Source organism: Schistocerca nitens, chromosome 5 (genome assembly GCF_023898315.1).
Source record: "Schistocerca nitens isolate TAMUIC-IGC-003100 chromosome 5, iqSchNite1.1, whole genome shotgun sequence".
NCBI classification, from domain to species: domain Eukaryota; kingdom Metazoa; phylum Arthropoda; class Insecta; order Orthoptera; family Acrididae; genus Schistocerca; species Schistocerca nitens.
In genome coordinates, this window is record NC_064618.1 from 338,320,412 (window position 1) to 338,347,499 (window position 27,088).

Sequence of the window (27,088 nt, forward strand, 5' to 3'; positions counted from 1 at the left end):
CGACAGACCGATAGGCTCCACTGTCGCAGATCGAGGTACGTTATCTGATGATGTCACGTGTTCAACATTTATCACCCACTTTTATGGTATTTCCCGACATTTGCGACTTTATGTGTCTTGCATCAAATTAATTGTCTCAGTGTCATCTGCGTTGCTTCGCGGCTTTTAAAAGGTTAATAAGTATTACCATGTATATTTCGATAAGTGTATTACACTTACATCCAATACGGAATATAACATTTAGAAGTTACGTCAGTGCAGAAAAAAACACAGTTTAATTTCGGTCATTCCGAGTACAACAACAAATACAAGTTACAGGAACGATGATTTAAACTATGAGCGGTCCAAAGTTTACAATAGAAAATGTATGTGTAGGTGCTTATGCTATGTGACACCCCACGTATTCACTGTTTTCTGAAGAATAGAGGGCAGTTGGACGTGAAATGCTGAACTTAATATTTCTGATGGAATTCTAAAATTACGATACACGTCACTGAAAGGCCGACGCTGTGACTTCCATTAGCGTTGTTTAGGACAGCAGCTTCCTCGCTTTCTCTATTTCCTCTACACGAGTCAATAGCAGTTGGAGGACAAAGTACAGGTCCCTGCAATTACATTTTTTTTCTATTGTTTCGGGTAAATTCCTCATTACGCCCTTTAACCACAGCAGAACTGCAGTCACCTCTGGAAATTCCTAGGGTCAAAACAATACCGTTTCCGAAGTGAATGTTCGTGTCAGTATTCACATCAAAGTCGCTGTTTCACAGATCCTGACGCTGGCCATGGTCTTTCACAACGACCGTCTCCGCTCCTTGAATGCACCCAGGTTGGTCTTTCTGCGTCCTTGAGAGCCGTCGGCCGCCTCCCCGGTATCGTGACTTGCACTCTGTGGAGAATGCAGCACACCTGTCACCGGAAACAGCAGCTTTTTAAACTTGGAAAGTAAACACTTTGTCTCCTTGGCCAGGAGAACACTTCTGGTCTACGGACGTCACTGTCTTACGTATTAAAGCCGCTGACAATCTTAATCGGCTGGTTTTCCACACTTCTATAACTGTACAGAAAATTTTAGCTATTAAGAAAGCATATTTTTAGGAAAATACGAATTTCAATATCCAGTAATCACTGCGTTGTTACCTGTATGATGGAAGTCAGTGGGCGAGGTACAAGGTAAACAAGGAAGTTTTACTTGAACTTGTCAAAGAAGTTCATATTTATCTGCCTATTAAAGGAGTCTGGTTAGGGAGCTGCGCCTGACAGCGATGAGCTATTTAAATCAAGAGGCCTGTAACACTAATAGCTCCGCAAATTTTTGTGTCGTCCTGCTTGGACACGTAAAATTCACTTAGAGTCTGTGAATATACGGAGGAAAAATCATGTAAGTGGGAGGGGGGGGGGTAAAAATGCTGAGTAACTTCCACATTTACTCAAGAAAGGTAACTATTATTTTTAATACAGGTTGAGACAAGACGCACGTAGGAGCTATAGCTGTGAATAACTTTTTTATTTTTCATTAATTTTCGTTTATATTTCACAAAGATCATGGATAGGTGATTATTTACACTACCCTGTATTTCATTCTGTGTGTGGACCGAGTAATTTTCCAGATTCACAAACCTTCCACCCAAATACAAGCTGGTAGAGAGGCATAGGGCCACTTGGGTATATTTGGGAGGGCATTTCGAGTTCCAGCATTTGCCTTTCGTGGGAAACCCACCAGAAACCTTGGTCAGAGTGTGTGTGTGTGTGTGTGTGTGTGTGTGTGTGTGTAGGGGGGGGGGGGGTAAAAATTGTATGTGTGAAAACTATGTATACTGCAATGAAATTTTCACTTTGTAACGGAGTGTGCATCGATATGAAACTTCCTGGCAGATTAAAACTGTGTGTCGGACAGAGACTCGAACTCGGGACCTCTGCCTCTCGCGGCCAAGTGCTCTATTTTCTGAGCTAACGAAGCACCCGTCCTCGCACCCTCGATTCCGCCAGTACTCGTCTCCCACCTTCCAAACTTCACAAAAGCTCTCCTGCAGACTTTGCAGAAATAGCACTACCGGAAGAAAGGATATTGCGCCAGCCTGGAGGATGTTTCCACATTGAAATTTTCACTCTGCAGGGACAAGGCACTACCGGAATTAAAGCTGCGAGAACTGCTCGTGAGTCGTGCTTCGGTAGCTCAGACGGTGGAGCACTTTCTCTCGAAAGGCAAAGGTCCTGAGTTCGCGTCTTGGTCCGACACACAGTTTTAATGAGCCACGAAGTTTCACATCAACTCACACTGTTGCAGAATGAAAATTTCATTCTGGAAACATCAACCAGGCTGTGGCTAAGCCATTTCTCGGCAATATTTTTTCTTTCAGGAGGGTGATCCACAATAAAGGTGACGGAGTCCACAGCTGTCATGGTGCATTTGATTACTATCACGGATGTCCTGGTAAACGTGCACCCAGAGCATAGAACTACGCCCACCGCTTTGGGTCGGTAGTGTAGAGCATGATTTGAAAACCCGTTCGCCTGGTTGGATAACAGCACATCAGGAATTTCGTCATTTGCAGATTAATAAACGTCATATATTATTACACTGAGCATTACCCCCAAGAACATATGGCAAGATCAAGCCCTTAATGCTTATTTTTCACTTGGCAGCAGGTCAGGTGTTAAAGTGTGGGAGCGCGAAAGCAAAACGGTTAGTTTATACTGAAAGGTTTATTCACCTAGTTGTGCAATTACGATTGTGCATCTTTGAAAGCTGGTACAGGATACGGATACGAGAGAATAATCTCATAGTGATCTCATATCGCGCTGATCATCCAACCTGACTATCCGGATAAGTTTGCTTCTGGGAGGTAAAGGCACCAAAGAGGCATTTCTGATGCTGCGCTTGACGATGGAGGCAACATCGAAGAAAAATCTAGAGACCTTCATAGGATTTGTCAATCTGGAGAAAGCATTCGTCAAAGTCAAATGATGGTTTACATTCTGTGAAAAAGACGGGTAAACCATGGACGGATAATAAACAGTATCTAAAAGAACCATGAGGTAAGACTGGAAGACTAAGACCGTGCTCGGGAGAAGAAGGGTGTATGACGGGTTTACAAGCCTCTCACTCCTGCTGTCCGTTGTATACATCGTAGAAGCAATGAGAGAAATAAAAGAAAGTTTCAAGAAGGTATTACATTTCGTGGTGAAAGAATGTAAGTTAGACTATTTGCAGGAGACGTAGCTATCCTATGTGACAGTCAAGGAGAATTACAAGGTCTATTGGACGGACTGACCAGTCTAATGAACACGTATTTTGGAATGGGGGTAAACCGAAGAAAGGCAAAAGTAATGAGAAATAGCAGAAATGAGAACAGCGTGAAACTTAACATCAGAATTGGTGAGTGTCAAGTAGATGACGTTAGGGAAATCTGCAGCTGCCTTGGAAGCAAAGTAAAACATGGTGGACGAAGCAAGGAGGAAATAAAAAAGCAGACTAGCCCTGGGAAAGAGGGCATTCCTGGCCAAGAGAAGCCTCCTAGTATCAAACACAGGCCTTAATTTGAGGAATACATCTCAGAATGTACCTTTTGGATCATAGAAGTGTATGGAAGTGAATCGCGAACTGTAGGAAAATCAGAACAGAAGAGGATCAAAAAATGGTTCAAATGGCTCTGAGCACTATGGGAATTAACTTCGGAGGTCATCAGTCCCCTAGAACTTAGAACCACTTAAACCTAACTAACCTAAGGACATCAAACACATCCATGACCGAGGCAGGATTCGAACCTGCGACCGCAGCGGTCGCACGTTTCCAGACTGCAGCGCCTAGAACCGCTCGGCCACTCCGGCCGCCAGAAGAGGATCGAAACATTTGAAACGTGGTATTGTAGAAGGATGTTAGAAATGAGGTGGACTAATAAGGTAAGAAATGAGGACGTGCTCTGCAGAATTCATATGTTAAGACGTCAAGGAATAACCTCTAGCCGGCCGCAGTGGCCTGGCGGTTCTAGGCGCTTCAGTGTGTAACCGCGAGACCGCTACGGTCGCATGTTCGAATCCTGCCTCGGGCATGGATGTGTGTGATGTCCTTAGGTTAGTTAGGTTTAAGTAGTTCTAAGTTGTAGGGCGCTGATGACCTCAGATGTTAAGTCCCATAGTGCTCAGACACATTTGAACTATTTTGAATAACCTTCTCTATTGTACTTGACATTGTAATTATGTCAGAGACAGCAAAGGACTTGGAAGAGCAGTTGAACGGAATGGACAGTGTCTTGAAAGGAGGATATAAGATGAACATTAACAAAAGCAAAACGAGGATAATGGAATGTAGTCGAATTAAGTCGGGTGATGCTGAGGGAATTACATTAGGAAATGAGACACATAAAGTAGTAAAGGAGTTTTGCTATTTGGGGAGCAAAATAACTGATGATGGTCCAAGTAGAGAGGATATAAAATGTAGACTGACAATGGCAAGGAAAGCGTTTCTGAAGAAGAGAAATTTGTTAACATCGGGTATAGATTTAAGTGTCAGGATGTCGTTTCTAAAAGTATTTGTATGGAGTGTAGCCATGTATGGAAGTGAAACATGGACGATAAATAGGTTGGACAAGAAGAGAATAGAAGCTTTAGAAATGTGGTGCTACAGAGGAATGCTGAAGATTAGATTGGTAGATCACATAACTAATGAGGAGGTATTGAATAGAATTGCGGAGAAGAGGAGTTTGTGGCACAAGTTGACAAGAAGAAGGGACCGGTTGGTAGGACACGTTCTGAGATCACAAATTTTGCGTTGGAGGGCAGCGTGGAGGGTAAAACTCATAGAGGGAGAATAAGAGATGTATGCACTAAACAGATTCAGAAGTATGTAGGTTGCAGTAACTACTGGGAGATTAAGAAGCTTGCACAGGATAGAGTCGCATGGAGAGCTGCATCAAACCAGTCTCAGGACTGAAGGACCACAACAACAACCATTGTACTAGGAGAAGGTGTAGAGGGTAAAAACTGTAGAGGAAGAATAGATACAACAAATAACTGAGGGCGTAGGCTGCAAGAGATGAAGAGGTTTGTACAGGAGGGTAACTTGTGGCGCGCCCCATCGAACCCGTCAGAACATTGATGATTTAAAAAATAATAATAATAGTAAAAAAAATTGGCTAATGTGTCCAGAGATATATTTGTGCATCAGCATAAATACACGAGAAAAATTTTATAAAGTAAACTATTGGCGTGACGACTACTTGCAACCTTGCGTACATCTGATCAGAAGTGAATGGAACAGCCCATCTCCATCTGGCGCCGGCCTCCGGTAGAAAGCCGCCCGACAACCTTTGCGGACGTAACAGGAATGAGTCTCCGCTGGGGCTTTGCGACGTAAGCCACTTGAATCCGACTGCCGCGGTAGGTGGCTCAGCGGAACCCGGTCTCATTCTCGTCCGTGCCTGGGAGGGGAGCTGCAGCTGAATGTGGGCGCTCTGCAGACGTCATTTCGCAGAAACGATGTCGGCTTGTCAGAAGGGCGCCGCTGACTTTCTGAAACGTACTGAGCGCTTCGTGCTGCCTACACAGTTCGAGAAAAGGAAATGGTTGTAAGAGGAAACTAAGTGTAGCATTACCTCACCGTATCTTGCAAGATAAGGAAGTGAAAAGAAAAAGCGCCAAATTAAATTATAATACCAAATGACTAGGTTTGCCTTCTAGCAAAGCTCCATAGGAAGCTTTATAGACGTGCCCTCTTCGAGCTATGCTTGCAGAATCTGAAATTGAGTGCCCGGGCACAAGTTTCCTGATGAAATATGACGTATTTCTTTAAAAAAAAAACTGGAATAATTTTCTTTCAGTGTCATAATATTTTCGAGTCGTGTTAAGTGCAAAGTGTGTTTGACTTAGTAACATATTCATATATACGTCAATGTGTAGCGAAATAGAATTGCAATAATGAAGTTGCTTGTTTGAATGTTGCGAGAACCATATTTCTTTCTTACTTTTTTCTTAAATTCTACATTTACTAACAAACGACAATATTTCTTGAGAACTTGAATTGTGATTATTAATAAAAGTACCATCCTTTTCACCTTTAACTGCCACCCGCACGAAGACTCGAATATTCATAATAAATTAAAGTTTAGTACTAAAATTTGAAACATCAAATACAAAATAGTCCTTTTTTTCTTGTTTTGTTTGTATTACTGAGGTCTGTAACTCTTTTCATTTAACGAAGAGGTGTTTTGCCTGCCTGTATCAAATTTTAATTTTTTTATACATTTTTAACTGTGATTCAGTATTTACTGCTGATATTTGCGTTTTTAAATAAATGTAAACTTTAAATAAAATTCTTAAAAAATGATACTAACGATATTCGAAGCAGCGATTTCATGAATACAAACCTATTTTGCTGGGAAATTCATGTCCAGGCACTCACCTTCAAGTCCCTTCTGAGATACATGATTCTGTTTACCCGAATATGTTTCTATACAGTTGTGGCAGCCTTAAAGGAAGTTTATTTACTTTCCTAGTAAATATAACTGAGACATTTCATGCATTTATGTGTACTTGTAGATTACCTGTAGTTGGCACTTCGTTTTTCTGTGACTCAATTCCTAATTCTGTCACAGATCAACAGATCGTGAGCATACCATCTACGACATTCCTATACTCAGATAATAAAGCTATCGGAAAATTAAGTCTCATATTATGAGATAGGATAACGTACTCGTGCAAGAAACGTCAGCATCGACGATCGCAATCGAACGTGGCGTAAACCAGCGCAATAATAACTCAGAGTGAAGTGAAGTAACCTAGAAGAATTGTTGCCAAATGAATAGCAGCGAAAAGCTACGGCTATAATGCATTTAATGCGTTACGCTAAACCGGTTTCCGTGATAGGCACGTCACATTCAATGATTGACACTCGATGATAGATAATGCGCAGTAACACTAATACAGAAGCCTGAGATAGATAGATAGATAGTTAGATAGATACACTCCTGGATATTGAAATAAGAACACCGTGAATTCATTGTCCCAGGAAGGGGAACCTTTATTGACACATTCCTGGGGTCAGATACATCACATGATCACACTGACAGAACCACAGGCACATAGACACAGGCAACAGAGCATGCGCAATGTCGGCACTAGTACATTGTATATCCACCTTTCGCAGCAATGCAGGCTGCTATTCTCCCATGGAGACGATCGTAGAGATGCTGGATGTAGTCCTGTGGAACGGCTTGCCATGCCATTTCCACCTGGCGCCTCAGTTGGACCAGCGTTCGTGCTGGACGTGCAGACCGCGTGAGACGACGCTTCATCCAGTCCCAAACATGCTCAATGGGGGACAGATCCGGAGATCTTGCTGGCCAGGGTAGTTGACTTACACCTTCTAGAGCACGTTGGGTGGCACGGGATACATGCGGACGTGCATTGTCCTGTTGGAACAGCAAGTTCCCTTGCCGGTCTAGGAATGGTAGAACGATGGGTTCGATGACGGTTTGGATCTTCCGTGCACTATTCAGTGTCACCTCGACAATCACCAGTGGTGTACGGCCAGTGTAGGAGATCGCTCCCCACACCATGATGCCGGGTGTTGGCCCTGTGTGCCTCGGTCGTATGCAGTCCTGATTGTGGCGCTCACCTGCACGGCGCCAAACACGCATACGACCATCATTGGCACCAAGGCAGAAGCGACTCTCATCGCTGAAGACGACACGTCTCCATTCGTCCCTCCATTCACGCCTGTCGCGACACCACTGGAGGAGGGCTGCACGATGTTGGGGCGTGAGCGGAAGACGGCCTAACGGTGTGCGGGACCGTAGCCCAGCTTCATGGAGACGGTTGCGAATGGTCCTCGCCGATAACCCAGGAGCAACAGTGTCCCTAATTTGCTGGGAAGTGGCGGTGCGGTCCCCTACGGCATTGCGTAGGATCCTACGGTCTTGGCGTGCATCCGTGCGTCGCTGCGGTCCGGTCCCAGGTCGACGGGCACGTGCACCTTCCGCCGACCACTGGCGACAACATCGATGTACTGTGGAGACCTCACGCCCCACGTGTTGAGCAATTCGGCGGTACGTCCACCCGGCCTCCCGCATGCCCACTATACGCCCTCGCTCAAAGTCCGTCAACTGCACATACGGTTCACGTCCACGCTGTCGCGGCATGCTACCAGTGTTAAAGACTGCGATGGAGCTCCGTATGCCACGGCAAACTGGCTGACACTGACGGCGGCGGTGCACAAATGCTGTGCAGCTAGCGCCATTCGACGGCCAACACCGCGGTTCCTGGTGTGTCCGCTGTGCCGTGCGTGTGATCATTGCTTGTACAGCCCTCTCGCAGTGTCCGGAGCAAATATGGTGGGTCTGACACACCGGTGTCAGAGAGAGAGAGAGAGAGAGAGAGAGAGAGAGAGAAGAGAGAGAACTCCCAGGGCTCAGAACAGAGCCCCAATACAACATAGAGAACTGCAGATGGAATCCTGCCCTAACTTTTTTTTTTGTTCAAATAATTTCTATTTATTTTGCAGAAAAAGTAAATAAAGGCTCAATGAAGATGTCACCACTGTTGTGAAACGTTTGGGGAAACGCAAACATTTTATTGTAGTTTGCTCCGAAATATACCCCTTTTATTATATTTATACATAACGGGCAAGTAGCTTAAACCATTAATCATCTTGGATTTTTTAACAATATCATTTGACATCAGATTTAGAAGAAAACCACTGTAACATCTCTGATATTTAGATACCGTGTGAAATAGTGAATCTGGTTCAGTCAAGTGAAAAATAAATGTATAAAGATCGAGGAACAGAGAAAGTTTAGAAAATGTGATACTGACTATCTGCGTTCGGTGAAATAGATAATACGCCGAAAATAAAAGATTAGCATTAGGTAGGAAGTAAAAACATCAAACCAGTCTACGTACTGATGAGCGGAAATTATACCGACCATACGATGAAATAATTTCTAAAGTTACTGTGATGTGGTACCAGCAACAACTACTGAATAGTCACTTGATGAAGATAAATAAGTTTAAAGTCAAAATTTACGTTCTGCAGTTCGTATTTCCATCGAAAACTACCGAATACAGTTTCTGTATCGTACAACATACTGAATTTAAAATTATACTTCAGCTACTTAATTTTTTTCGTGTCGTCTTTTATGACAAAAGACATCTGATGTACAACGTGAGATCACTTACAGTTAATTCCTTGACAATGTTTTACCGTACTTTTGGGTAACTTGATTTTGTGCTAAAGCGATTATCATGATAGCTGCTAACTTTGTTCATAACTGCTTTACGGCGATACCTTCACTAACACTCTTCTCACTTACTACCTTTCCGTCAGAATAAATAGGAAGTAAATTAATGCTCACGCTGTAACTATTTGTTGCAACCTTTCACAACTTGACTTGTAAATAAAAACTATTGAAGTTTTCATACATTGTTTGATCACTTGATGAAGATAAATAAGTTTAAAGTCAAAATGTACGTTCTGAAGTTCGTATTTCCGTCGAAAACTACTAAACATCTGAATACAGTGGAGCACCTACAAAATACAGGGTCATTCTAAATGATGGACCCATTTTCAAAACTCTGTAGTTATTCAAGTAGAAATCCAAAATGAACAAGCTTCATGCCAGTGAAAAGAGGAAGTTTCAAAGTTTTTGGCGGGTGGCGGCAGGAGGTGGGCGGGAGGTGATGGTTTCAGAAACGGCCGTAGAGTTCGCTCGGAAATATGGCCGTCATTCCGTTTCACTGTCGGTTGTGAGTGAGACGTCAATTATGGAGCCCAAGGCTTTCTGCGCTATTGAGTTCGCGAAAAGTGCAGCGGGAATTTCGTACCAAATTCGGAATTCAACCACCAACTCGCATAAGCATTAGCCGTTGGTTTAAGCAATTTAAACAGACTGGGAGTGTGTGCAAAGGAGAAAATCACAGGCCGACTGCGTGTGTCAAAGGATGATGTCTGAGGGATTGAAGAAAATTTTATGTGCAACCCTAGTAAGTCTACCAGTAGAGCCAGTCGAAAACTTGGAATACTCCAACCAACGGTATGGGAAGTTCTGAAACGGCATTTACTCTATAAGCCCTACCGATTACAACTTCTGCAGGCTGTCAACCCCAATGACAAAGAGAAGATTCTCGCATTTTGTGGTTATGTGCGGGCAAAGATGGAGGTTGGCACACTTCTACAGCGTGTAATTTTTAGCGATAAAGCGATGTTCCAACTTAGTGGAAAAATCGACAGACAAAATACTTGCATATGGGGTTTGGAAAATCCACATTCAACATTGCAACAACAAAGAGACTCAGCGAAGATCAACGTGTTCTATGCCGTCCCCCGTACAAAGGCTTGTGGACCATTTTTCTTTGCGGAAAGAACTGTAACGGGAATCACTACCTGGACATGTTGGCACAATGGCTGTTTCGTCAAGTTATGGAAGATTCCCAGGACTTCATTTTCCAACAGGATAGAGCTCCGCCACTTTGGTACCGTGGTGTAGGAGGCTTTTTGAATGACTTCCTTCCTCAGCGCTGGATAGGTCGCAGGGGACTTGAGGACCTGGCTTTGCACTTCTGGCCACCGAGGTCTCCTGATCTCACACCCTGCGACTATTTATTATGAAGGAAGCTGTTCACATGTCGCCTCTACCAACCGCTCTGAACGATCTGCGAAACCGGACCACTGCTGCCGTGCACTCAGTAACAGCAGATACGCTTTCGCGTTTGTGGGACGAGTCTGGCTACCGCGTCGGTGTCTGCCGTGCGGCCAACGATGGCCACATTGAACATTTACAAAACATATCACATTTATAATTATTAAATAATTATTACAAACTATTTAATTACAAATTATTAAAAATTATTAAATTAATGAAATTGATATCAAACAAAACTTTGAAACATTGTCTTTTCATTGGAAGAAAGCTTGTTCATTTTGGATCTGTACTTGAATAAATACAAAGTTTTGAGAATGGGTCCATCATTTAGAATAACCCTATACAACAACGTTAACTGCCCCAGTAACTGAAATGAACTGTGTTTCAGCCATAGTGTTGTTGATATAAATGTACATAACATGACGTTATAAACTTTTGATCCGTTGTGAATCAAGCGTAATTTCACAAAGCAAACTGAACGTAATTAATCGTATCTGAACTGAAACTGCATGTGAAATAACTACGAGAACGTTCCTATTGCTATTTGCGTAGGTATATACGCGAAGCGTACCTGCGGAGTGTCACTATCGAATAAATCTTTAAACAAAGTTATTAAAGACGGAAAAAAGAAATTTAAATACATTTACTGCTTCTGTCTCTCTCTCTCTCTCTCTATCTCTCTCTCCCTCTGTCTGTCCCTCTCTCTCAAGAAAAAAATGTTTAAGTGCTTGTTTTTACACAGTGTGTATAGCTGCGAATGATGAGTCTGCGTTTTGCTGTAGCTCTTCAGTACTTTTCACTGCTGGTAACTGCTCACTACTATGAAGTTTCATCTTTAGAATTTTTTTTAACTAACCGAGTTAAAGAAAAAGGTTATATAGACCTTGTCGTCGTGTAACTGCGAAATGACTGCCATTTTGTTTCTGTTAAAACCAATACAGTTTCGTACCTGGAGCTGCCGACTTTCCTCTGTCTTTGCTTGCTGAGGAAAAGACCATATGGTTAACACTACTGTTCAATATGGCCATGACGGTATTAGTAGTTTCGTAATCAGAGAAATTAGCTGAAAATGTTAATGAGCGAAACTATGGGTCTTCCACGCTGTTCGGTAACTAGAACTCCTTTAAACACTTTAGGTGGGGTTTGTAGATCGGATTTACTGGGTTATTTCGTAAACACGCGCCGTTAATTGCAACAATGGACCCCCACGCAATAATTTATTGGCACGGTGTGGCGTCTATTCAACTTTTTCGTCCTCAAGGCCGGCCGGAGTGGCCGTGCGGTTCTAGGCGCTACGGTCTGGATCCGAGCGACCGCTACGGTCGCAGGTCGAATCCTGCCTCGGGCATGGATATGTGTGATGTCCTTAGGTTAGTTAGGTTTAATTAGTTCTAAGTTGTAGGCGACTGATGACCTCAGAAGTTAAGTCGCATAGTGCTCAGAGCCATTTGAACCAAGATATTTTTCGTCCTCAATACTAACATTTGCTAGGCCCTCTCAATAAATTACTGTAATAATAACTTCACCGTTCGAAGTTTGGCCTCCCAAGCACAAAGGTGGATTAACATTCAGTGCCTGTTTACACCGTTCACTCATACGCTACAGCCCACCGGTTGTTTTCTTGTCTCACTATCAGTCACATAAGTAACTCATCCTTCTTCACACACTGTCTCTGCTATTTTACCATTCTCTTACACTTCTTTGGCGAAAATCTACACAGTTCTTGTACTGCTGATATCTTGATCTCTTCTTTCTCAATGACTTGTCTTTTCCTCTTCCCCTTCGTCTGTTCGCTTCTCCGTCGATATCTTTAAGACATCAGTGTTCCACTGCAAAAGTTTAACGACTCATTATAACACTGACACCTCGATCAATCTATGGCAACATCTTCTTCAGATCGTTGCTGTTCTTCCAAGCCAGGTTCTCACTCTCCCAATACCTTCGACTCTCCTCTCCACATTCTATCAGTTATCGTTTACTACCAAAATACTTTTTGCCTTTCACAAAATACAAGTCGTTTCCCCACGATCAAAACTATCACGTCTCAATCCACCTTTCTATTCTCCACTCCCAATATCAACTGCCTCCCTCCTCAATGTTAATTACAAGAATAATATCACATTCTATTACAGTACTATTGCATAGAATTTGTATTAACTTGACATAAAACACAAAATAAACATATATATGTAGGTAACATTTCCAATTTTAGGATCTGGGTGCATAAAAACAATCGATATTATATTTGATCAGTGTTAAAATCATTGTCCATGACTGTCCATAAATGAAAAGTTATTGTATTAATTTACAGTGGCGTAAAATCTCTATCGCTGGTAACAGCAGTCTGTGCTTTTCGATTTTTGCGTATAATGATCTGCTCATCAACAAAGCATAAATTTATCCAACTAGAACTCAAAATCGTTTATTTCGTTCAGACACAGTTTTCAACAGATAAAAATTAAGGTATTGATGAAGGTCAGGATGTTTAACATCCTGATTATAATTCACTGCGTCAGTCTCTAAATATAGAAAATTAGCAGTTTGTAAAAGAAATAAAAAAGAAATTTCAAGAAAAATTTCGTAATCGGCAAAGGGCATTCATAAACGAAATCTGGGCCATGTTAAAACATACAGTCCTTGTTTAAAAGTTATATAAAGAGGACATCAAGGAAAACTACGTAGTTTTATGCCAGTGCACAAAAGAAGTTATTTACCTTAGCTACCACCATCTTCTCAGATACAGTTCTATTCCGAGACAGAGCCTATAAGCATCCCTCGCAAATTCCTCCCTTATCGAGCCGATCTGTAATTGCATAGTGCTGGAGTTCGCCACTCCGCAGAACATTTGTAGATGAGTTGAACTGATAACGGCGCAAGCACCTGGGTACAGAGTCTCGATCAGCTGTGGTAACACAGCTAAGGCTGGACACGATAGCGAGTATTTATTGTACTTCCCAGACTTCACAGCGAGGCATTTTCTCGATCTGAATCAGGAATAGACAGCTTACCAGCATCGATTAATCCATGACGTGCTTCAAACGTGTGCCGTGGTCGTACACTAAAATCAGAAGTTCCTGCTCCCGAAATATAACGTACTTTCTTCTTATGTAAATGGGAGTAGTGTGCTTGAAAATGAGAGGGAAGGTCAGTTAATAACTTTTCATAATGTGGAAGAGGTTGTGAATCAGTTAGCAAAACAAAGTCAGTTACCATACCTAACAACGTACTCTTCCAACGTAACTGAAATTTATGTGAAGTAAATTCCCTTTTTCTTACACGTAAGACTCATTTACGACAAATATCGCTCGCTTATTCCACTAGTATACAATCCTTCTGAAACTATTTTAGGATTCCTTAAGGAATACATATTCCGTATGTTTAAACCACGTTAATAAATCACCTCGTATTTTGCTAGAGTGAATTGAGGTATCTATAGCAGCTAAAGACTATAAGAAGAAAATAGGTTTCAGGTGTGACCAACATATTTGGCTAATTGTATCACATACGAACAAAGGTAAGTGCTGCCTGATATTAAAATTCAATTAAATGACTATTTTGAAAAATAATATTTATTCAGCAGGAGGACAAAGATCGTGATTTACACATGTAGTATCTGATTAAAAGCTCCTCGACACCACTACGTAAAGCGGAAGTCATTGCGAAAGGCGGACCCGACAGTATAAAAGAGCTAGTGGCGGATCAGGTTAGGAGAATGGGTGGCTCAGTGATTTCGAACGTGGGCCAGTCACTGATATCACATCATTAACAGAAGCACCAAGGACATTTTAACGCTTCTAAATGCGCCCAACTCGAATTTTCGCAGTGTGAATGAGGTGGAAACGCGAATGAACAACCATAGCAAAAGCAAGACCAGGCGACATGTACCGACTCACGGTCAGGGGCCGTCAAACACTGCGGATTACGATTGTAAAACATCAGATGAAATTAGCGGGAAGTGCGAGTCGTGTGTTCCAAAGTGCTAACAGCAGTCCATCTAGCACAATGACTATGCGTAGGGAATTGCAGACAGTGGAGTTCAGTGGTCGAACAGCTCCTCATTAGTCACACGTTTCTGTGGTCATTGCTAAGTGACGGTTGAGGTGGTGCAGAACTACTCCACTGGATAGAGGATGAGCGCAAACAAGTGAAATTCAGTGACGAATCACGCTTTACGCAATGGTGATCCAATGGAAGGGTTTGGGTTTTGCGAAAGTTCGAAGAACGTTATTTAGAGCCAACAGTGAATTACGGAGGAGTCGGTGTTAGGGCATCGACGTGTTTTTCGTAGTTACGGTGTGGTCCACTTATTGCGCTTAAGAAAATGCTAAATGCGGACGGATATTGGAACGTAAAATTTACACTTCTTCAACAGTCACCAAGAGCAATAACAACAAAACACAACAAAGGCTTGTAGTTCACAAAGATTTATTACACATATCCGCAAAACAGTTTTACAAAATCTTTTACATAACCGGTTTTCCTATAGCCATCAATAGGAAGGATAATCAAAGTCCCTAGAACTTAGAACTACTTAAACCTAACTAACCTAAGGACATCACACACATCCATGGCGGAGGCAGGATTCGAACCTGCGCGGTTCCAGACTGAAGCGCCTATAACCGCCCGACCGCAACGGCCGGTTATCGTTAGATCTGTTGTACACGTACAGACGCATAAATGATTACATTTTCAGAAAAAATGGACGATTTATTCAAGAGAAAGTGCTTTACAAATTGAGCAAAAATAATACCACATTGTTCACCTCTGGCCCTTTCTCCGAGTAGTTATTCAGCTTATCATCGATTGATTTGGTGCTGTCTTCCTAAGGGATATCGTGCCAAATTCTGTCCAGTTTTCACGTTAGAATGTGAAAACACGGAGCTGATTGGACGGCCTGCCCATAACGCAACATTGTCGTTTGGGAATTGATCCGGCGACGTTCGTGGCCACTATAGGGTTAGGCAATCACGATGATAAGCAGTAGAAATTCTCGCTGTATGCGGGTGGGCGTTGTGCTGCTGAAACTTGAGCCCAGAATGGCTTGCAGTGAGGGTAACATAACGGGGCGAAGAATATTGTCGACGTACTGCTGTGCTGTAAAGGTACCACGGATGACAACCTTCACAGCAGGTTATCGGATCGCATGGCAGTCAGGTTTCCACCCAAGCACTGTCCGGTGTCCTTCCAGTCACGTCTTGGGCCTGGAATGTCATTGAGTGGAGTAGAATTTCTTCAGTGGCGAATCCCGCTCCGAACTGATCCCCGATGACCAATGTAGACGTTTGTGGAGAGGGCCTGGACAAAGGTGGGATGGCATTCTGACTGCTGCCCGCCATACGACCTGACAACCAGTAGTGATGGTCTGGTCATTTCGTGCTTGGCCGGCAAGTTCGCCGGATCTCTCCCTAATTGAGAAGTTTTGGAGCATTACGGACAGGCCCTCCAACCAGCTCGGGATTCTGCCGATCCAACGCGTGAATTGAACATAATTTCGCACGATATACAGGGTGGTCGATTTATCGTGACCGGGCCAAATATCTCATGAAGTAAGCGTCAAACGAAAAAAACTAAAAAGAACGAAACTTGTCTATCTTGAAGGGGGAAACCAGATATCGCTATGGTTGGCCCGCTAGATGGCGCTGCCATAGGTTAAACGTCTATCAACTGCGTTTTTTAAAAATAGGAACCCCTATTTTTTTATTACGTATTCGTGTAGTACGCAAAGAAATATGAATGTTTTAATTGGACCACATTTTTCGCATTATGATAGATAGCGCTGTAATAGTCACAAACATATGGCTCACAATTTTAGAAGCTCAGTTGGTAACAGATAGGTTTTTTAAATTAAAATACAGAACGTAGGTACGTTTGAACATTTTATTTCGGTTGTTCCAATGTGATACATGTACCTTTGCGAACTTATCATTTCTGAGAACGCATGCTGTTGCAGCCTGGTTACCTGTAAATACCACATTAATGCAACACATGCTCAAAATGATGTCCGTCAACCTCAATGCATTTGGCAATACGTGTAACGACACTCCTCTCAACAGTGAGTAGTTCGCCTTCCGTAATGTTCTCACATGCATTGACAATGCGCTGACGCATGTTGTCAGGCGTTGTCGGTGGATCACGACAGCAAATACCCTTCAACTTTCCCCACAGAAATAAATCCGTGGACGTCAGATCCGGTGAACGTGCAGGCCATGGTATGGTGCTTCGACGACCAATCCATCTGTCACGAAATATGCTATTCAATACCGCTTCAACCGCAAGTGAGCTATGTGCCGGATATCCATCATGTTGGCAGTACATCGCCATTCTGTCATGCAGTGAAACATCTTGTAGTAACATCGGTAGAACATTACGTAGGAAATCAGCATACATTGCACCATTTAGATTGCCACAGATAAAATGGGGGCCAATTATCCTTCCTCCCATAATGCCGCACCATACATTAACCCGCCAAGGACGCTGATGTTCCATTTGTCGCAGCCATCGTGGATTTTCCGTTGCCCAATAGTGCATATTATACGGGTTTACTTTACCGTTGTTGGTGAATGACGCTTCGTCGCTAAATAGAACGCTTGCAAAAATTCTGTCATCGTCCCGCAATTTCTCTTGTGCCCAGTGAAAGTCGTCGCCATGCAATTCCTGGTGCATAGAAATATGGTACGGGTTCAATCGATGTTGATGGAGCATTCTCAACACCGACATTTTTTAGATTCCAGATTCTCGCGCAATTTGTCTGCCACTGATGTGCAGATTAGCCGCGACAGCAGCTAAAACACCTACTTGGGCATCATCATTTGTTGCAGGTCGTGGTTGACGTTTCACACGTGGCTGAACACTTCCTGCTTCCTTAAATAACGTAACTATCCCCTTATCGGTCCGGACACTTGGATGATGTCGTCCAGGATCTAGAGCAGCATACGTAGCACACGCCCGTTGGGCATTTTGATCACAATAGCCATACATCAACAAGATATCGACCTTTTGCGCAACTGGTAAACGGTCCATTTTAACACGGGTAATGTATAACGAAACAATTACCGTCCACACCGGCGGAATGTTGCGTGATACCACGTACTTATACGTTTGCGACTATTACAGATTACAGCGGCATCTACACTCCTGGAAATGGAAAAAAGAACACATTGACACCGGTGTGTCAGACCCGCCATACTTGCTCCGGACACTGCGAGAGGGCTGTACAAGCAATGATCACACGCACGGCACAGCGGACACACCAGGAACCGCGGTGTTGGCCGTCGAATGGCGCTAGCTGCGCAGCATTTGTGCACCGCCGCCGTCAGTGTCAGCCAGTTTGCCGTGGCATACGGAGCTCCATCGCAGTCTTTAACACTGGTAGCATGCCGCGACAGCGTGGACGTGAACCGTATGTGCAGTTGACGGACTTTGAGCGAGGGCGTATAGTGGGCATGCGGGAGGCTGGTGGACGTACCGCCGAATTGCTCAACACGTGGGGCGTGAGGTCTCCACAGTACATCGATGTTGTCGCCAGTGGTCGGCGGAAGGTGCACGTGCCCGTCGACCTGGGACCGGACCGCAGCGACGCACGGATGCACGCCAAGACCGTAGGATCCTACGCAGTGCCGTAGGGGACCGCACCGCCACTTCCCATCAAATTAGGGACACTGTTGCTCCTGGGGTATCGGCGAGGACCATTCGCAACCGTCTCCATGAAGCTGGGCTACGGTCCCGCACACCGTTAGGCCGTCTTCCGCTCACGCCCCAACATCGTGCAGCCCGCCTCCAGTGGTGTCGCGACAGGCGTGAATGGAGGGACGAATGGAGACGTGTCGTCTTCAGCGATGAGAGTCGCTTCTGCCTTGGTGCCAATGATGGTCGTATGCGTGTTTGGCGCCGTGCAGGTGAGCGCCACAATCAGGACTGCATACGACCGAGGCACACAGGGCCAACACCCGGCATCATGGTGTGGGGAGCGATCTCCTACACTGGCCGTACACCACTGGTGATCGTCGAGGGGACACTGAGTAGTGCACGGTACATCCAAACCGTCATCGAACCCATCGTTCTACCATTCCTAGACCGGCAAGGGAACTTGCTGTTCCAACAGGACAATGCACGTCCGCATGTATCCCGTGCCACCCAACGTGCTCTAGAAGGTGTAAGTCAACTACCCTGGCCAGCAAGATCTCCGGATCTGTCCCCCATTGAGCATGTTTGGGACTGGATGAAGCGTCGTCTCACACGGTCTGCACGTCCAGCACGAACGCTGGTCCAACTGAGGCGCCAGGTGGGAATGGCATGGCAAGCCGTTCCACAGGACTACATCCAGCATCTCTACGATCGTCTCCATGGGAGAATAGCAGCCTGCATTGCTGTGAAAGGTGGATATACACTGTACTAGTGCCGACATTGTGCATGCTCTGTTGCCTGTGTCTATGTGCCTGTGGTTCTGTCAGTGTGATCATGTGATGTATCTGACCCCAGGAATGTGTCAATAAAGTTTCCCCTTCCTGGGACAATGAATTCACGGTGTTCTTATTTCAATTTCCAGGAGTGTATCACAAAGCTAGAAAAGTAGTCCAACTAAAACACTCATATTTCTTTACGTACTACACGAATATGTAATAAAAAGTGGGAGTTCCTATTAAAAAAAACGCAGCTGATAACCCTTTTGACCTATGGCAGCGCAATCTAGCGGGCCAACCATAGCGCCATGTGGTTTCTCCCTTCAAGCTAGACGAGTTTCGTTCTTTGTAGTTTTTTCGTTTGATGTTTGATATTTGGTCCGGTCACTATCAATAGACCACCCTGTATATTGACATTTTTACTCACTTTCTACCGTTCGAATTAGGGGATGCCCAGGTCAGAAGCAGGAAAAAATGCTCGGAAAGGAGGTTCCGCCAGCCAGCAGACACGGGACGGCGACAGGTAGCGGCCTGCTAGGCGCAGTGCAGCTGGGCGCAGCTCTCGCCGTTGTGTGGGGTCAGGGGCGGCGCATGTGTAGGCAGGGTGGAGCGTGTCCGCCGACAGCCGCGTCTGCATCTTTCAACGCGCCCCTTGCCGGCAGCCGCTCGCGCCTCCTCCTGTTCGCTAGACCGGTTCGTCTGCTATGGAGCCTTCTGACTGACTTGTTGTTGTTTCGTTTTTCAGAAGATGGAAAATCCAACAGTGCGCCCTACGCTTCGTTAGAGAATTTTCATCAAAACTTGCTTTGAAACTGCATCTTCTTGGAGTTGAACTACGACATATTCATTTGACTTCGGCAGCTCGCTTTCCTTTTTGGACCAAACGTGTACCCGTTGTTGTTTCCTTATGGCTTTGGGTAAATGCTGTTGTGCCGCTAGAGCAGCGTCTAGGTACGTACTACCACCAGATACTATATGATACCGATACCAGTCAGGGATGGGTGACGTCAAATCACCGAAGACAATTTTGATTTCATTATCCACATCTAAACATCAATGGCTGATGATGATGAACCCAAAGTAATCGATGTTTTTAACATTGATGTAAAATGATGTGTCTCTAGAACGGAGTAAAAGGAAACTCTCAAACACAGCTGAAATATATATTAATCAATCCCGTATCACCCTCTCCATCTCAGAGTAGCACTTGCAAACAACGCCCTGAATTATTTCCTGGATGTATTCCAATCTCTGTCTTCCTCAACAGTTCTTACTCTGTACAACTCCCCCAAGTACCATGGAAATTATTCCCTGATGTCTTAGCAGATGTCCTGTCATCCTGTCGCTTATTCCTGTCAGGGTTTTCCATACAATTCTTTCCTCGCCGATTCTGCGGACAACCTCCTCATCCCTTACCTTACGAGTCCACCTAATTTTCAAAATTCCTTTGTGGCACCACATCTCAGATGCTTCGATTCTCTTCTTTTCCGATTTTACCACAGTTCATGTTTCACTACCACACAATTCAGCCCTCTTAACGTACATTTTCAGAAATGTCTCCCTAACATTGTTTATGTTTGATTCAGTATAGTCCTGTTGGCCAGGAATGCCCTTTTTGTCAGTGGTAGTCAGTTTTGTATGTCCTCCTTGCTCCGTCCGTCATTGATTATTTAGCTGCCTAGTTAGCAGAATTTCTCAACTTCATTCACTTCGTGACCAACAATCTTGATGTTAAGTTTCTCGCTTTTCTTGTATCTGATACTTCTGATTACTTTCTTCTTTCTTCGATTTACTCTCGATCCATCTTCTATACTCATCAAATTGTTCACTACATTCAGCTGATCCTGTAACTCTTCTTCAATTAGGATAGCGGTGTCATCAGCGAATCTTATCATTGATATCCTTTCACCTCGCACTTAAATTCCACTCTTGAACCTTCCTTTTATATCCGTCACTGCCCCTTCGATGTACAGACAGAAGACTAGGGGCGAAAGACTGCAGCTCTGTTCTACATCCTTTTTAACCCCAGCACTTCGTTCCTCATCTTCCATTCTTATTGTTCCCTCTTGGTTCTTATGTATATTGTATATTACCAGTCTTTTCCTTAAGCTTATCCCTATTTTTCTCAGGGTTTCCAACTCTTGCACCATATGAAACTGGCGGTTCTTCCAGGTCGACAAATCCTCTGAATGTGTCTTGATTTTTCTTTTGTCTTGCTTTCATTATCAACCACAACGTCGGAATTGGCTCTCTGCTTTCTTTACCTTTACTGAAGCCAAACCGATCTTCATGTAACACAACCTCAGTTTTCTTTTCCATTCTTCTGAGTATTATTCTTGCCATCAGCTTAAATGCGTGAGTTGTTAAGCTGATTGCTGGATAACTCTCGTACTTGTCAGCTCTTGAAATCTTCGGAAATGTGTGTGTGATATTTTCCAAAAAAGTCTGGAGTTCTGAATTGGAGTTAGGAGTTCTGAATTGTATGGTATATCGCCAGACTCATATATTCTACACACAAACGTTAATAGTCGTTTTGTTGCCACTTATTCTTATGATTTTACAAACTCTGATAGAATGTTATCTGTCCCTTCAGCCGTTTCATGTCTTCTTTCAAATTCTGATTCTAATAATATATTCCCTAACTCTTCTATATCAATTCCTCTTCCTTCTTCTATTATGTCACCAGACAATTCTTCCCCCTCATAGAGGCATCCAACGTACTCTTTCCACCTATTCGCTCTCTGAGTTTAATAGAGGAATTTGCATTGCACTCTTAATGCAGCCACTTGCTTTTAGTTTCATCGAAAGATGTCTTGACATTTTTATATGCTGAGTCAGTCCTTCCGACAGTAATTTCTTTTTCGATTTCTTCACATTTTTCATGTAGCTATTTCGCCTTAGCTTCCCTACACTTCCTATTTATATCATACCCAACTGACTTGCACTTTTGTATTCCTCACTTTCCCTGAAAATTTTTGTACTTCCTTCTTCAATCGTTTCTTCTGTTATCCATGGTTTCTTCGCAGTTACCTTCTCTGTATCTTCGTCTTTCTTTCCAACTTCTGTGATTACCCTTTTGGAGACGTCCCTTCCTCTTCAGCTGAACTACCCACTGAGCCATTCCTCATTGCAATATCTATTGCCTCCGGGATCTTCAATCGTATCTCTTCATTCCTTAGTACTTCCGTATTCCTCTTCTTTGCCTATTGATTCTTCCTGGCTAGTCTCTCAAACTTCAGCTTTCCTTCATCACTATTAAATTGTGGTCTGAGTCTATAACTGCTCCTGGTTACGATAATACAGTATCTGATTTCTAAATCCGTGCCGTGATGTAATCTGTAATCTTCTCGTGTCCAGCGGTCTCTACCGAATATAGCTCCTCTTGTTATTCTTGAACTGAGTATTCGCTATTACCAAGTGAAATTTATTGCAGAACTCAATTAGTCTTCTTCCCCTCTCCTTTCTAGTAATTAGCCCATATTCTCCAGTAACCCTCTGTTCTACGTCTTCCCCTACAACCGCTTTCCAACCCCCCAAGATTAGATTTTCGTCTTCCTCTACGTACTGAATTACTCGTTCAAAATGCCTATATACTTACTCTGCCTCTTCATCTTCGGCTTGCAACGTCGGCATATAGGCTTGAAGTATCGTTGTCGGTGTTGGTTTGCTGTCGATTGTGACGAGAATAACCACATCGCTAAACTCTTCACAGTAACTTACCTCTGCCCTGACTTCCTATTCAACGCGTATCTTACTACTGTTATACCATTTTCCGCTGCTGTTGATGTTACTCTATACTAATTTGACCAGAAAACCTAGTCTTGTTTCCATTTTAATCCACTGACCCCTCTATACCTAGATTGAACCTTAGCGTTTCCGTTTTAAGATTTTCAGTCTATTACGATTTTTGATCAAGTGATACAGCATTTGAGAACCATCTTTCAGAAATTGACCATGTGGCTATCAACCTCAACCATTTAAGTGCAGTTTCTGGTAGATCTGAATATGTTGTACTGGTGATGTGATCCACACTTCCGATGGAACTTCTTTACTATATAGAAGACAACCTTTCAGACGTTAAATGAACTATGATGGTACGTCCCTTTCTGATTCACTTTGGTAGTTATTCTTTTCTTGTGGAATCTTATAATGTTGAGTCCATTAATTAGGTCCGGTTTCTCTGTTTTACTATAATGTATCAACGTGCACCTAGTTCTCACTGACAGTCGTATTAACATCTGCAACGAGTCTTTGATGACTTTGAGTACCTTCGAACACACTAAAGCATCTTGGAACTATGTTTTTGAAACTTGGTAGTGCAAAGTCAATATGACAAACATATTAACGTATTTAGTTGGTAGAAAACATTATTTGTACTCATAAAAAGTCGATATTTGATCTTTAAAGCCGATGTTTTCAAAAATGGTTCAAATGGCTCTGAGCACTATGGGACTTAACTGCTGTGGTCATCAGTCCCCTAGAACTTAGAACTACTTAACCCCAACTAACCTAAGGACATCACACACATCCATGTCGCCCGGTTCCAGACTGTAGCCCCTAGAACCATTCGGCCACGCCGGCCGGCAGCCGATGTTTTATTGCCCAACATTGATAATCGAAAATCAGTAATAACATAATTAAAATTATATTGATAGTATCAGAATGACAAATTATCAGAAGTACTGCGAGGTACTGATTTCTTTTTTATGTTTTTTAGGACTAACAGAAAAGAATTTGCTTAGAATGCAGGGTGAATAGTGGAGATTATTCTGTGCGTGAACGAACTTGAGTATAAAATTTGATGCAAAGTAGAAAAATAAAAGTATTCTTCACCAGATGCGAAAGTAAGCAGATGCAGTTTTGTTCAGATCATTTATCCTTATGTTTTCAGCCGTCTACAATTGTGAAATGTTCGTACTCCTCTTGAGTTTGGCTGCAGTATGATCACTAGCGTAAAAGTTGTAATAAGAAGCTTACGAAGCAGGAGAATGCCATTCTTTTACGTTGTTAACACTTGCTTTTTTTCAGTTAGTTCACAGACAGTTGCATACCTGAAAACTGTTTCCAAATTACTGACACATAAGCACTCTTATTGGCAATTTTGGGACCTTAAGAAATTGGAAAATACGTTTATGATGCTATGGATGACAAGCTGTAGTTATGTACTTTTCGGCAACAGTGACACAAGGCAGAACCAGCCGTCGCATAATGTAATTCTAATCGAAATGATCTATGCAGTAACAAAGCGTAGTTGATAACCTCTCATGCCGGATGCCACATACGAGTACATTCATTAGAAGGTACTGAAAGAAGTTCGACCTTTGTTCCAAATAGATAACGTAATAAGTACTTTTAGATACTTTAGAAAATCACAAACATTGTAACATCAACCGGCACAGCGAAAGGAACTATTTTTGTTTCCTAATGAGTCACATATTCTCCGGCGTGATTTTTACATTTTTGTTTGCTATTATGTAAGTGGGGTTGGACATTATAGTAAAACGTTGCATTACGATTGCTTGCTAAGCTTAAGACCTGTTATCAATAAATATAATGTACACAACAGAACAATCACAGTTTGTTCTTTCCTTTCTGAAATGTTGAACTTCCTCAATAATTTGCTTATTCGAGGCTTGCTGCCGCGTTTTGGTAGGTCCGCAATTCTTCAGTAGTGAGGAAATTGGATAAAGTTTTTATTTCGTCCGTCATTGCAACTTAGGCGGACGAAACAAAAAGTTATCCAATTTCTCCATTCCTCAATAATCTTTCTTGTGGCGTAGGGGTCACGTGTGAAACAGTTCATTCATTTTCATATGTTCACAATTTCACTTTTATTTTTTCAATCGCTGTTTGATTTGCAACTTTATTTCCCCCTTCTTCGCAGCATCAAACACGCGATTTTTCCTTGCCCTTGCCCTACATCCCCCTGAAGTTTCGAGTCATATTTGTAAAGAAATTATCGTTTCCAGCCCATTTCAGTCATTTTTATTTACAGTTTGGGCTCATTAGTTCGCTTTTTTTACCCTTGTAAACGTGAATGAAACACTGATGAATTTATTGTTGTATTTCTTCACTAAATGTAACTTGACTTCTTCTCGTAGTATCAAACATCGGTTCTCTTTAATCATAATACTAGAGCCACAGTTTGCTGTCCTCGTCTTTGCTGCACTAAACGTTTTTCATGAAACGTTCTTTCCATCTTTTCTGTATATATCTCGAAGCCATTGAAAGTATGCCTTTGACCCTGTGGTAGCTCAGTTTTTTGTTGATTTAGGTATACTTGTTTTATTGTAAGATCTACAGTGAACTGATTCTTTACTGATTTTTTTGTGTAATTCAACGGTTTTGTAATTTCATTAAGGCACTTAAATGTGTTAAATGGTCTTATTGTGTTTAGAACGACACAGATGAGAGTGGCAGCTCCTTCAACCACGGGAATTTCAGTACATACATCGTTGTTAGCTGCATTCGTCAATTTATTTCACTGAGTAATCATATGTCCTGATAGCAAGAAACTGTATTACCAGAATATCTACAGACAGATTTTAAGCCTTTGATAATGTCCAGGGGCACATAACCGACACAGTTCTCCCTTAATACCATACAACGCTGCAGTATAGAAAATCCTTTGGGCGTTTCATTGTCCAACTTCATGCAGCAACTCTTGAGGAAAAATAGTGCACCATTTACTCCTTGAATTTCGAAGAGAGTTGTTAACACCCTACATAAACTGCCTTGATATTTGAGCAAATACATTTCGTCCGTCAGAATCCTGTAACACAGTGCCAGGTTGTCACTAAATCCCTACCGCTGGTAAGGGCGCCTTCGAGCTCTAGGCGTGGTGCGGCATGCATGCCATACAGCTGGCGCAGGTCGTAAAACTTGACGATCTTTCGTTGAATCAGTATTTCAGATCTTTCATTCAACTCAGCACTTTGTGAGCTTATCGCCATCCAAGCCAGGCTCTTCCCTTCTCCAGAATCTCCGAGACCACCCAGTCAGTTTCATACTCGTAAAACTGACGCCTACGCACTTGCCGATGTGTTTGTACTACGTTTCAGGATGTAAACAGACAAAAGACGAAGTCCAGAAAGATAAGATGTTTCAGATGATACCCACAATCTTCACACAGAGGATAATTCCTATGAATACTGATGATCGTAAAGCAGATCCCTTAGATTTTTACTGTATGTTGTTAATTTTTACTTGTTGACCCTCTAACTACAACTGAATGAAACACAATTTTCTTGCCATACGCGTTTTGCCTTTACTCTCTGCAAGGCATCTTCAGTGGCGTGGAATGTGTACATATTTTTACTGTCTGGTTTCCGTTTTGAACGATGTATTCATAGGCTTTAACCAAAGTCTTGGTGGCTGGTTTTTCAAAAACGTATGTATTATTTTAAAATCTACTTACAGATTCCGTTGATGATTTTCTACATCTTGTGTTTTAGTTTCGTTTCTGGCGCTGTTCCTCTTCTTATAATTGCATTTTGGGTTTTTTCCACACTTCACAGCACCAGGAACTGAACATTTGTTCTGATGCTCTGTTATGGTTTGCGTTCCCGACTGTCGTTTTTTTTTCTAGATATGTATATTTGATTGTGTATGAATGTTTCTGTGTGGGGAGCAGAAGGCGGGAAGGAGAGAGGGAGAGAGAGAGAAATAAAGAGAGGGAGAGAGGAAGCTATACATTTGCTTTAATGAGGCTGCATGTGCAAGAGAGATAATTTTTATCATATGATTTATTTTGTTAAGGGTAGTATGTGTGTTTGCTCATTTATCACATGTTTGTTTTGAGCAATGGCTTTCTGTATGTGGAAGTATTCTTGCATTTGTATAAGGTATTTGTCATAGTTGCCTATTCTCGTTGTTTTCATACCTTGTTCCATGATTGTAGGATGGTGGTTATGGTGTTTTAAGTGTTCTTCAAATGTGGAATGGTTTCTTTCGTACTTCCAACACCTGATATCTTCTTTGTATCGTGTTTCAAAGTTGAAGACTGTCACGGCTATGTATCTTCCATCACAACTTTGCCTTTCAAATTTGTATATT